We start from the raw sequence: 10,348 nt of genomic DNA, 5'->3' as shown, positions 1-10,348 counted from the left end.
TGAATTTCAACAACTTCACAGAAAACTTACATTCTATTACTGCAGGGTTATAAGAAAATGTGCATAACCCTGCAACAATTATTAGCAGTGTATAATCTTTAAAGGTTGGTGCCCTACTAGCCAGAAGTTTGATTGAACCGCTTTTGATGATGGCTAGAAGAACTATTCAAATGCAACTTTAAAAACAGCTTCTGAGGTTAGGGCAACCTCCTTATTCACACCGCTATCTTGGAGCGTCAACGGTATTGTAGAATCAGCAAAATATAAGTGCCTAGTAGGAGATGCAGAAGTGCCTAGATGCTTGTGAAAATCCCAGTAGATATCTCTCTGATACCCTATCTGCATCTTTAAGTACCTAGATATCTTTAAAAATCTGATCCTAGGCTTCTAAGTCATCTAGGTGTGTTACAAAATTTTGCTATACATAGTTCATTACTATAACTAGACCATTATGGAGGCTTAAGTGTAGACGTGAAATGTTCATGATGCAAATCCACATTTAATCAAGCGTTCTTGCCTTTGTTACAAACTCAAAAATAGACCCATTGTTGTGGACAGTTTTGTTAAGCTGCAGTTTTTAAAGCATAAATGGACCTGTTTCTCAATCAAAAAGGACCCCTTTCTGATTGAAGATTAATTTGGAGTTTAGAATGATCATTTTTGGTTTGGAAGTAGCCATTTTCTCTAGCTTGCGAATAAAGCAAAGTTTGGAGGAGGGAGGTGCATAGAACAGCAAAATTGTTTGTACAAATGGTGTGAAATGAATAATGTGTGAATTTGACACAACACTTGACACAAGAATGAGACCAAGGAAAAAGGTGATGGTTGCAGTCTTTACAGCAGCTGGCGTTCATGTGCTCATTGAGAGCTCATACCAGTAAGAATAGTTTAAACTTTGTCTTCAGACATCTAGAACTATTTGTCCTGTCCTCTTTGAGAGTGACTTTTAGGTCCAGATTCACCATCTGTCTAATACTGCATTGTGTGAGGAAAGCACATATCATTAGCCAGCATTGCTCTTCCTGAAGTGTCATATGAGGTATGCTGGCTGAGAGGAGCCAGAGAAGAAATTCAGGAAAACTACAAAATGAGTTAGCAAGTCATCGGTTTCTTTTCCTGATTGATGGTGGTAATAAGGAAACTGAGGCAGGTAGCTAGCTTATTTTTTATTCATCCTCTGTTTGGATGCACTCGTGAGTCAATGCATCCAGCATTGTTGAGAATGGATTAACAGCTTATCTAGCATGAATAATTAAATTGTACATATCGGGATCCAATAAAATAATAAAAAATAGGCCAGTGTTTTTATCTCCCCCGTGCCCCGAAGAGGCTTTAAAACTTGGTGGTTTCCTTTTATATTTACTAGCCACTGCCTACACAGTTCGATGAAATGAAACTTGCAAGAGAAAATAACTCTCAAAGATGATTAATTTAAATGATTTGTCTGAAATAATAATGCAACAATTGAGCTAGTTCTCTCTTTCCTCTCTTTGGTGCCAGTTGGGTTGAAATTTTTACCACTGCTGTAGTTGCCAATGTTGGGAATAGATGTGGATTACACAACTTCCCTTCCCTTCATTTCCCCCTATCTTGTCTCTTTTGATCTAATTGATGCTGGACTTTAAAAGCCATAGGGGCAGAGTCTAGCTGAAGTGAGTGCTCATCCTGTTTCTTACCTCCACTGATCCATGAGCTGATTAAACTTTGTTCCTTGTTTTTTAATTGCTTTTTCCAATGGTGAAATTAAGTTTAAACTGGTTTTCTCCTATTACTTGTAATTGTTTTCTGAAAGACACTCCGTATACAACTTGTTAATGGATGGTATTTTCCTTTGGGCTTTGGATATATGTAATAAGCAGTTAGGCTGATATTATTCAGAGCCATCTATTGGATTTGAACACCCAGCTCCCATTAATTTTACGATTATTCAGATCTCAGCCTGAAAGCAAAGTTGCCTTGTCTTCCTGTAAATCAAGATACCATGCTTTCCTAATTCCAGATATATTTTGCACGTGTTGGAATGTGGTTTTAGCAGTGTTGGTGCCACATGACGTGACAATAGGCTGCAGCTAAAATGCTGCACAATAGTTTGGAATCTCATTAAACTAGCCTGGAAGAGAGATGGTCCACTTTAACTTTAACAGGTATTGCAGGGGAAAGATGTCGGCTGAATTGTCCTGTAGATGTATTTTGACAGGTTTCAGAGTAGCAACTGTGTTAGTCTGTATTCGCAAAAAGAAAAGGAGTTCTTGTGGCACCTTAGAGACTAACAAATTTATTTGAGCATAAGCTTTCGTGAGTTACAGCTCCCTGTAGATGTAAGATCCCATGTTTATCAGCATAACAGGAGTATAAATATCTCCTATGCCAGCCTGCCAGATCCTTTTAGGAATTAGTATTCCTTTCCTTTTCCTGTGGGAAGGCACCTATCACAAGGCCTCCCTAATGGTATGAGACTGGTTTGGTGACTCTTATAGTTTCTTTATATTTAATACCATTCTTCTCTTAGGCCTAGTTATCTGTCTTTGGAGAGGTTTGGGATACAGTATTCACAGCTAAATAACTACTGTATTTATCAACTCTGAGAGAATTTGCCACGCTGAAAAACTGATCTTTAGCAGGTGTAAATCAGCAGAGCTCCACTTGACCTGACACTGTAAAGCCAGGACCTAGTAATAATTGTCAAGTCTGGGGAAAAATCTCTGTGAGAGAGTTGTTATAAATGACCGTGCAGAGGATGGGAGAGTTGAGGACTGACCCAGGTGGAGCTCTACAAGGGATAGGCCTTTAGTAGTCAGCTGGAGCAGTTAGGTGGCAGCAGAACTAGAGGCGCCTCTGGAGGGACACAGGAGGATGGAATAATCAGGATGTCAAAGAATACATTGAAGCCAACCGGAGAAGGAGAGAGAAGGAGCTATTATCAGCATAAAGGAGGCAGTGGTCTCCTACGTAGAAAAAAGGGGTTTCTGTGCTATCGATTGTGAGCACCAGATGAAAATTCCTCCCAGCTAAAGAGAAAGGGGTGAGTTTTATTTGAAACACTTGGTATTTATCTGATATTTAGGGAATAAAAACTTAATTACAATTGATACTTACAAAGATTGTTGTTTTCATTTATTTATTTTTAATGTATTTTTGTGTTTCATGAGAGTTTTGCATAAATCATGTTTGAACAAGGAGGCTATCTGCTGAAAAGAAAAGATCTTGATTATCTTTTTTAACCTGCTATTGTTAAAAGCAGCATGTCAGATTATCATCAGGAAAAATGACTGGAGAGAGAATTATTTTTCTCAGTGGTCTACTCTATTAACTTTGTTTTGACACTGTTTCACCTGCACAGTCAGTTTCTCTGTTTTTGTGGGTCATTTACATAGCAACAAGACAGAGAGAAACATTTTTAGAATAGGAAACTTCCATTGCAAAACCACAGATATTAGAAGAGGGGACTCATTAGTTAGACAAGGAGTTACTTTAAATAGATTCAGTTAGATGCTTTTTATGCTCCTCACCTAACATTCCCAGTCGTATCTGTCATTAAGGAATTTCAGTTTGTGGCCATGTTGAATGGAAGTAGGCACAATAGAGAAGCAAGTTTGGGCACCATATTATAATTCATCTTTAATACAGGATGTGAATTAGTACCACTACAAAAGCATCATAAGAAAAATATGGACACACTAAAAATAATTAATGGGTGGTTCATTGTAGTAATCACAGAGAGACAAATTGGATAATACTTTGCACTTGTAGCACCTTTGGTCTCAGGACCTTAAAGTGCCCTACAAACATGAATGAATTATTTCTCCTAACACATCCTGGAGGTGGGGAAGTATATTATCCCCATTTTACAGATGGGGAAATGGAGTTGAATTCTTGGTACTTCTAAATCCACATTTCAGACCTAAATAAGTGGTCTGATCTTCAGGTGTCTAAATTTAAGCAGCCAAGTTTGGAAATTTCAGCCAATGTGATTTCCCTAATGGTCACAGAGCATATATATGCCAGTATTCCTCTCCCAGTTGTGTTCTTAAGCCACTAGAAAACTTTTCCTCTCTGGACCAAATGTCCTCCCAGGTCTTCATCCAGCCTCAAACCAGTCTCTAGAATTTGTGCCCACGAAAGTGTGTGTGGGCTCCATTTATTCTCTCAGTGGTAACTAATCAACATGGGACTCTGAAGTGCCTGTTTTTCTGAACTTAAGTTCTCATTTTAACCTGGTATTAATGTATTTTAGGTCATTTATTGAATGTCGTATTAAACAGATTGTGAAAGATGCTGCAATTGCATAGAATTATTGTATGTTTTATAGGTTTCAGAGTAGCAGCCGTGTTAGTCTGTATTCGCAAAAAGAAAAGGAGTACTTGTGGCACCTTAGAGACTAACAAATTTATTAGAGCATAAGCTTTCGTGAGCTACAGCTCACTTCATCGGATGCATTTGGTGGAAAAAACAGAGGAGAGATTTATATACACACACACAGAGAACATGAAACAATGGGTTTATCATACACACTGTAAGGAGAGTGATCACTTAAGATAAGCCATCACCAACAGCAGGGGGGGGAAAGGAGGAAAACCTTTCATGGTGACAAGCAGGTAGGCTAATTCCAGCAGTTAACAAGAATATCAGAGGAACATTGGGGGGTGGGGTGGGAGGGAGAAATACCATGGGGAAATAGTTTTACTTTGTGTAATGACTCATCCATTCCCAGTCTCTATTCAAGCCTAAGTTAATTGTATCCAGTTTGCAAATTAATTCCAATTCAGCAGTCTCTCGTTGGAGTCTGTTTTTGAAGCTTTTTTGTTGAAGTATAGCCACTCTTAGGTCTGTGATCGAGTGACCAGAGAGATTGAAGTGTTCTCCAACTGGTTTTTGAATGTTATAATTCTTGACGTCTGATTTGTGTCCATTCATTCTTTTACGTAGAGACTGTCCAGTTTGGCCAATGTACATGGCAGAGGGGCATTGCTGGCACATGATCGCATATATCACATTGGTAGATGCGCAGGTGAACGAGCCTCTGATAGTGTGGCTGATGTGATTAGGCCCTATGATGGTATCCCCTGAATAGATATGTGGACAGAGTTGACAACGGGCTTTGTTGCAAGGATAGGTTCCTGGGTTAGTGGTTCTGTTGTGTGGTGTGTGGTTGCTGGTGAGTATTTGCTTCAGATTGGGGGGCTGTCTGTAAGCAAGGACTGGCCTGTCTCCCAAGATCTTTGAGAGTGATGGGTCGTCCTTCAGGATAGGTTGTAGATCCTTGATGATGCGTTGGAGAGGTTTTAGTTGGGGGCTGAAGGTGATGGCTAGTGGCGTTCTGTTGTTTTCTTTGTTGGGCCTGTCCTGTAGTAGGTGACTTCTGGGTACTCTTTTGGCTCTGTCAATCTGTTTCTTCACTTCAGCAGGTGGGTATTGTAGTTGTAGGAATGCATGATAGAGATCTTGTAGGTGTTTGTCTCTGTCTGAGGGGTTGGAGCAAATGCGGTTATATCGTAGCGCTTGGCTGTAGACAATGGATCGAGTGGTATGATCTGGATGAAAGCTAGAGGCATGTAGGTAGGAATAGCGGTCAGTAGGTTTCCGATATAGGGTGGTGTTTATGTGACCATCGCTTATTAGCACCGTAGTGTCCAGGAAGTGGATCTCTTGTGTGGACTGGTCCAGGCTGAGGTTAATGGTGGGATGGAAACTGTTGAAATCATGGTGGAATTCCTCAAGAGCTTCTTTTCCATGGGTCCAGATGATGAAGATGTCATCAATGTAGCGCAAGTAGAGTAGGGGCATTAGGGGACAAGAGCTGAGGAAGCGTTGTTCTAAGTCAGCCATAAAAATGTTGGCATACTGTGGGGCCATGCGGGTACCCATCGCAGTGCCGCTGATTTGAAGGTATACATTGTCACCAAATGTGAAATAGTTATGGGTCAGGACAAAGTCACAAAGTTCTGCCACCAGGTTAGCCGTGACAGTATCGGGGATACTGTTCCTGACGGCTTGTAGTCCATCTTTGTGTGGAATGTTGGTGTAGAGGGCTTCTACATCCATAGTGGCTAGGATGGTGTTTTTAGGAAGATCACCAATGGACTGTAGTTTCCTCAGGAAATCGGTGGTGTCTCGAAGATAGCTGGGAGTGCTGGTAACGAAGGGCCTGAGGAGGGAGTCTACATAGCCAGACAATCCTGCTGTCAGGGTGCCAATGCCTGAGATGATGGGGCGTCCAGGATTTCCAGGTTTATGGATCTTGGGTAGCAGATAGAATATCCCAGGTCCTGGCTCCAGGGGTGTGTCTGTGCGGATTTGTTCTTGTGCTTTTTCAGGGAGTTTCTTGAGCAAATGCTGTAGTTTCTTTTGGTAACTCTCAGTGGGATCAGAGGGTAATGGCTTGTAGAAAGTGGTGTTGGAGAGCTGCCTAGTAGCCTCTTGTTCATACTCCGACCTATTCATGATGACGACAGCACCTCCTTTGTCAGCCTTTTTGATTATGATGTCAGAGTTGTTTCTGAGGCTGTGGATGGCACTGTGTTCTGCATGGCTGAGGTTATGGGGTAAGCGATGCTGCTTTTCCACAATTTCAGCTCGTGCACGTCGGCGGAAGCAGTCTATGTAGAAATCCAGGCTGCTGTTTCGACCTTCAGGAGGAGTCCACCCAGAATCCTTCTTTTTGTAGTGTTGGCAGGAAGGTCTCTGTGGGTTAATATGTTGGTCAAAGGTGTGTTGGAAATATTCCTTGAGTCTGAGACGTCGAAAATAGGATTCTAGGTCACCACAGATGGGTACCCGCATGGCCCCACAGTATGCCAACATTTTTATGGCTGACTTAGAACAACGCTTCCTCAGCTCTCGTCCCCTAATGCCCCTACTCTACTTGCGCTACATTGATGACATCTTCATCATCTGGACCCATGGAAAAGAAGCTCTTGAGGAATTCCACCATGATTTCAACAGTTTCCATCCCACCATCAACCTCAGCCTGAACCAGTCCACACAAGAGATCCACTTCCTGGACACTACGGTGCTAATAAGCGATGGTCACATAAACACCACCCTATATCGGAAACCTACTGACCGCTATTCCTACCTACATGCCTCTAGCTTTCATCCAGATCATACCACTCGATCCATTGTCTACAGCCAAGCGCTACGATATAACCGCATTTGCTCCAACCCCTCAGACAGAGACAAACACCTACAAGATCTCTATCATGCATTCCTACAACTACAATACCCACCTGCTGAAGTGAAGAAACAGATTGACAGAGCCAAAAGAGTACCCAGAAGTCACCTACTACAGGACAGGCCCAACAAAGAAAACAACAGAACGCCACTAGCCATCACCTTCAGCCCCCAACTAAAACCTCTCCAACGCATCATCAAGGATCTACAACCTATCCTGAAGGACGAGCCATCGCTCTCTCAGATCTTGGGAGACAGACCAGTCCTTGCTTACAGACAGCCCCCCAATCTGAAGCAAATACTCACCAGCAACCACACACCACACAACAGAACCACTAACCCAGGAACCTATCCTTGCAACAAAGCCCGTTGCCAACTCTGTCCACATATCTATTCAGGGGATACCATCATAGGGCCTAATCACATCAGCCACACTATCAGAGGCTCGTTCACCTGCGCATCTACCAATGTGATATATGCCATCATGTGCCAGCAATGCCCCTCTGCCATGTACATTGGCCAAACTGGACAGTCTCTACGTAAAAGAATGAATGGACACAAATCAGACGTCAAGAATTATAACATTCAAAAACCAGTTGGAGAACACTTCAATCTCTCTGGTCACTCGATCACAGACCTAAGAGTGGCTATACTTCAACAAAAAAGCTTCAAAAACAGACTCCAACGAGAGACTGCTGAATTGGAATTAATTTGCAAACTGGATACAATTAACTTAGGCTTGAATAGAGACTGGGAATGGATGAGTCATTACACAAAGTAAAACTATTTCCCCATGGTATTTCTCCCTCCCACCCCACCCCCCACTGTTCCTCTGATATTCTTGTTAACTGCTGGAATTAGCCTACCTGCTTGTCACCATGAAAGGTTTTCCTCCTTTCCCCCCCCCTGCTGTTGGTGATGGCTTATCTTAAGTGATCACTCTCCTTACAGTGTGTATGATAAACCCATTGTTTCATGTTCTCTGTGTGTGTGTATATAAATCTCTCCTCTGTTTTTTCCACCAAATGCATCCGATGAAGTGAGCTGTAGCTCACGAAAGCTTATGCTCTAATAAATTTGTTAGTCTCTAAGGTGCCACAAGTACTCCTTTTCTTTTTGCGAATACAGACTAACACGGCTGCTACTCTGAAACCAGGAATTTTAGTGTTTGGGTAGGTTTAAGTAACACCAGAATGTGGCCAAGAAAAGGATCGTGAGAGCAGCTGCTGTGAGAACTCTCCAAACCTACTGGAGTTTAATTGCAGGTTGGAATGGTTTATAACATATGTTCTGCTTTCTGCAGTAGGGGCAGCTTTGACTGTCCAGTGGAGACGTAACTATCCTACTCAATCAATTTCTGGTCATTAAATAGTGAAAACAGGTCACACCAATGCAAAGTAGGTCCTCTGGGTAATGTAAGACCTCTCTGCAGCTCCATAATGTAATTGAACTGCATAAACTCTTAGGAGGTGCAAGCTACAGTTATTTTGAGTTGTGGAACTATTAGAAAGTTTTGGATGAAAACCAGAATATCTGAGAGATGATTTCACAGATGTATTGACCACAATTATACAGAGAAATTAATCAACAAAAGAAATTTTGAGGCCTAACTGTCAGAAGTCTAGGAATGCAGATGCACGTGTAAAAATATATGGACACTGATGCACTATATTTGCACATTCAGTAACCATGACTGTACACGCTATCGCAGTAAATCCATTTGCAAATGATCCATCATGCATCTAACTACTATTAACCTATTGTTCCCAGAAAATGGACCATTTTGCAGTAAGGAAAGCACAGTCTAATAACTTCATTTTTTTAAAGTTATTTTTAAAAGATTGTTGTGAATTATCTTACCTCTTTTAATATGAACTTTATTATTGGCTAGTTTGTTTGTCTTTGCTTCCTTTATTAAGAATCTACTGCATGTGCAAAATTAAAAAAATAACAAAAGAATTAATCATTTCTGGGAACAGGCTGTAGAATCTGGAATATTCGAGTTTAGATGAATAGGTATGGTGCTAAAAATAAGAGAGAAAAAGCCAATACATATTTCTAGTATTGTTTTGCCACTTTTGAGAGATGGCATTAAACCAAGATGGCTGTGTTTTGTTTCCATTTCTACAGCATTTTTCATGCACCATTTTTCACAAACCTTGGTGCTATGGACAGTTGAGATTGCATGATTCTCCAGGACCTTAACAGTACACAAAGAATCTGGTTTTTAAAAGGAGTTTACCTTTGAAAACAACCCACCAACAGTTGTATCAGATTTTGCACCATTTAGGGCGGGTTGGTTTGTTTGTTTTTGGATTGGTAAATCAGGAACAGACACGGATTGCGAGGCTTCCCCTCTACAAGCTTCTTTTTCTAACTAACACACATCTGCCTCAGGGCTGTTCAGTACTAGATCTTAAAATCCAAGAGAGAGCAGAGTCCATCTGAAATGAGTGCACATATTTGGACTTCATTGATCCATGAGCTGATTAAACTTTGTATCTTCCTCTTAAGAGATTTCGTTTTTTTCCACTGGTTAAAATCAGATTTTCAGAACTAGATTTTCAGTCCCCTCCCCCCCCAAAAAGAAAAATTCCATACACATTCCTCTGTTGCTGGATGATGTATTTTCTCTTGAACAGCATACAATAACCATTGGCATTAGGAAATCCAGTCTTTTCTTTCGTCTTAGTAAACTGAATATGTTGTTCAGGTATTGCAGGTTCAATTTTCAAAGGACTAAGTACATAGAACCATTCTTCACTAACAAGTTCCTTTTTTTTTGATGTTTTTAAAACTTTCATTGCACTGACTTGATGTTTTATAGATAAACAATGAATACCATGACAAATACATCTTAAACACAATTTTATGTATATATTAGAAAAAATAAGTCATTTATTTCAATAATAATAGGTGGCACTTTCCATGGCCAAAGTGTTGTACAGACATTAATTAATTCTAACTCTGTGGAGCAGGTATGATCCCCATTTTACAGAAGGAGAAAGTGAGGCAAAAAGATCAAGTGCTTCATCCTGCAAAATGCAGGGCATGTTGGCCCTGATCCAGCAAAACACTTAAGTATGTGTCTAGCATTAGGCACATGAACAGTCCCATTGACATCAAGTGCTTGGAGTGCTGTGCTGGATCAGGGTCATCAGCAGCACCTTGCCACGAT

Source organism: Dermochelys coriacea, chromosome 12, assembly GCF_009764565.3.
Source record: "Dermochelys coriacea isolate rDerCor1 chromosome 12, rDerCor1.pri.v4, whole genome shotgun sequence".
Classification (NCBI taxonomy): domain Eukaryota; kingdom Metazoa; phylum Chordata; order Testudines; family Dermochelyidae; genus Dermochelys; species Dermochelys coriacea.
The sequence above is the reverse complement of the archived record's forward strand: the minus strand, read 5'-3'. Positions refer to the sequence as shown.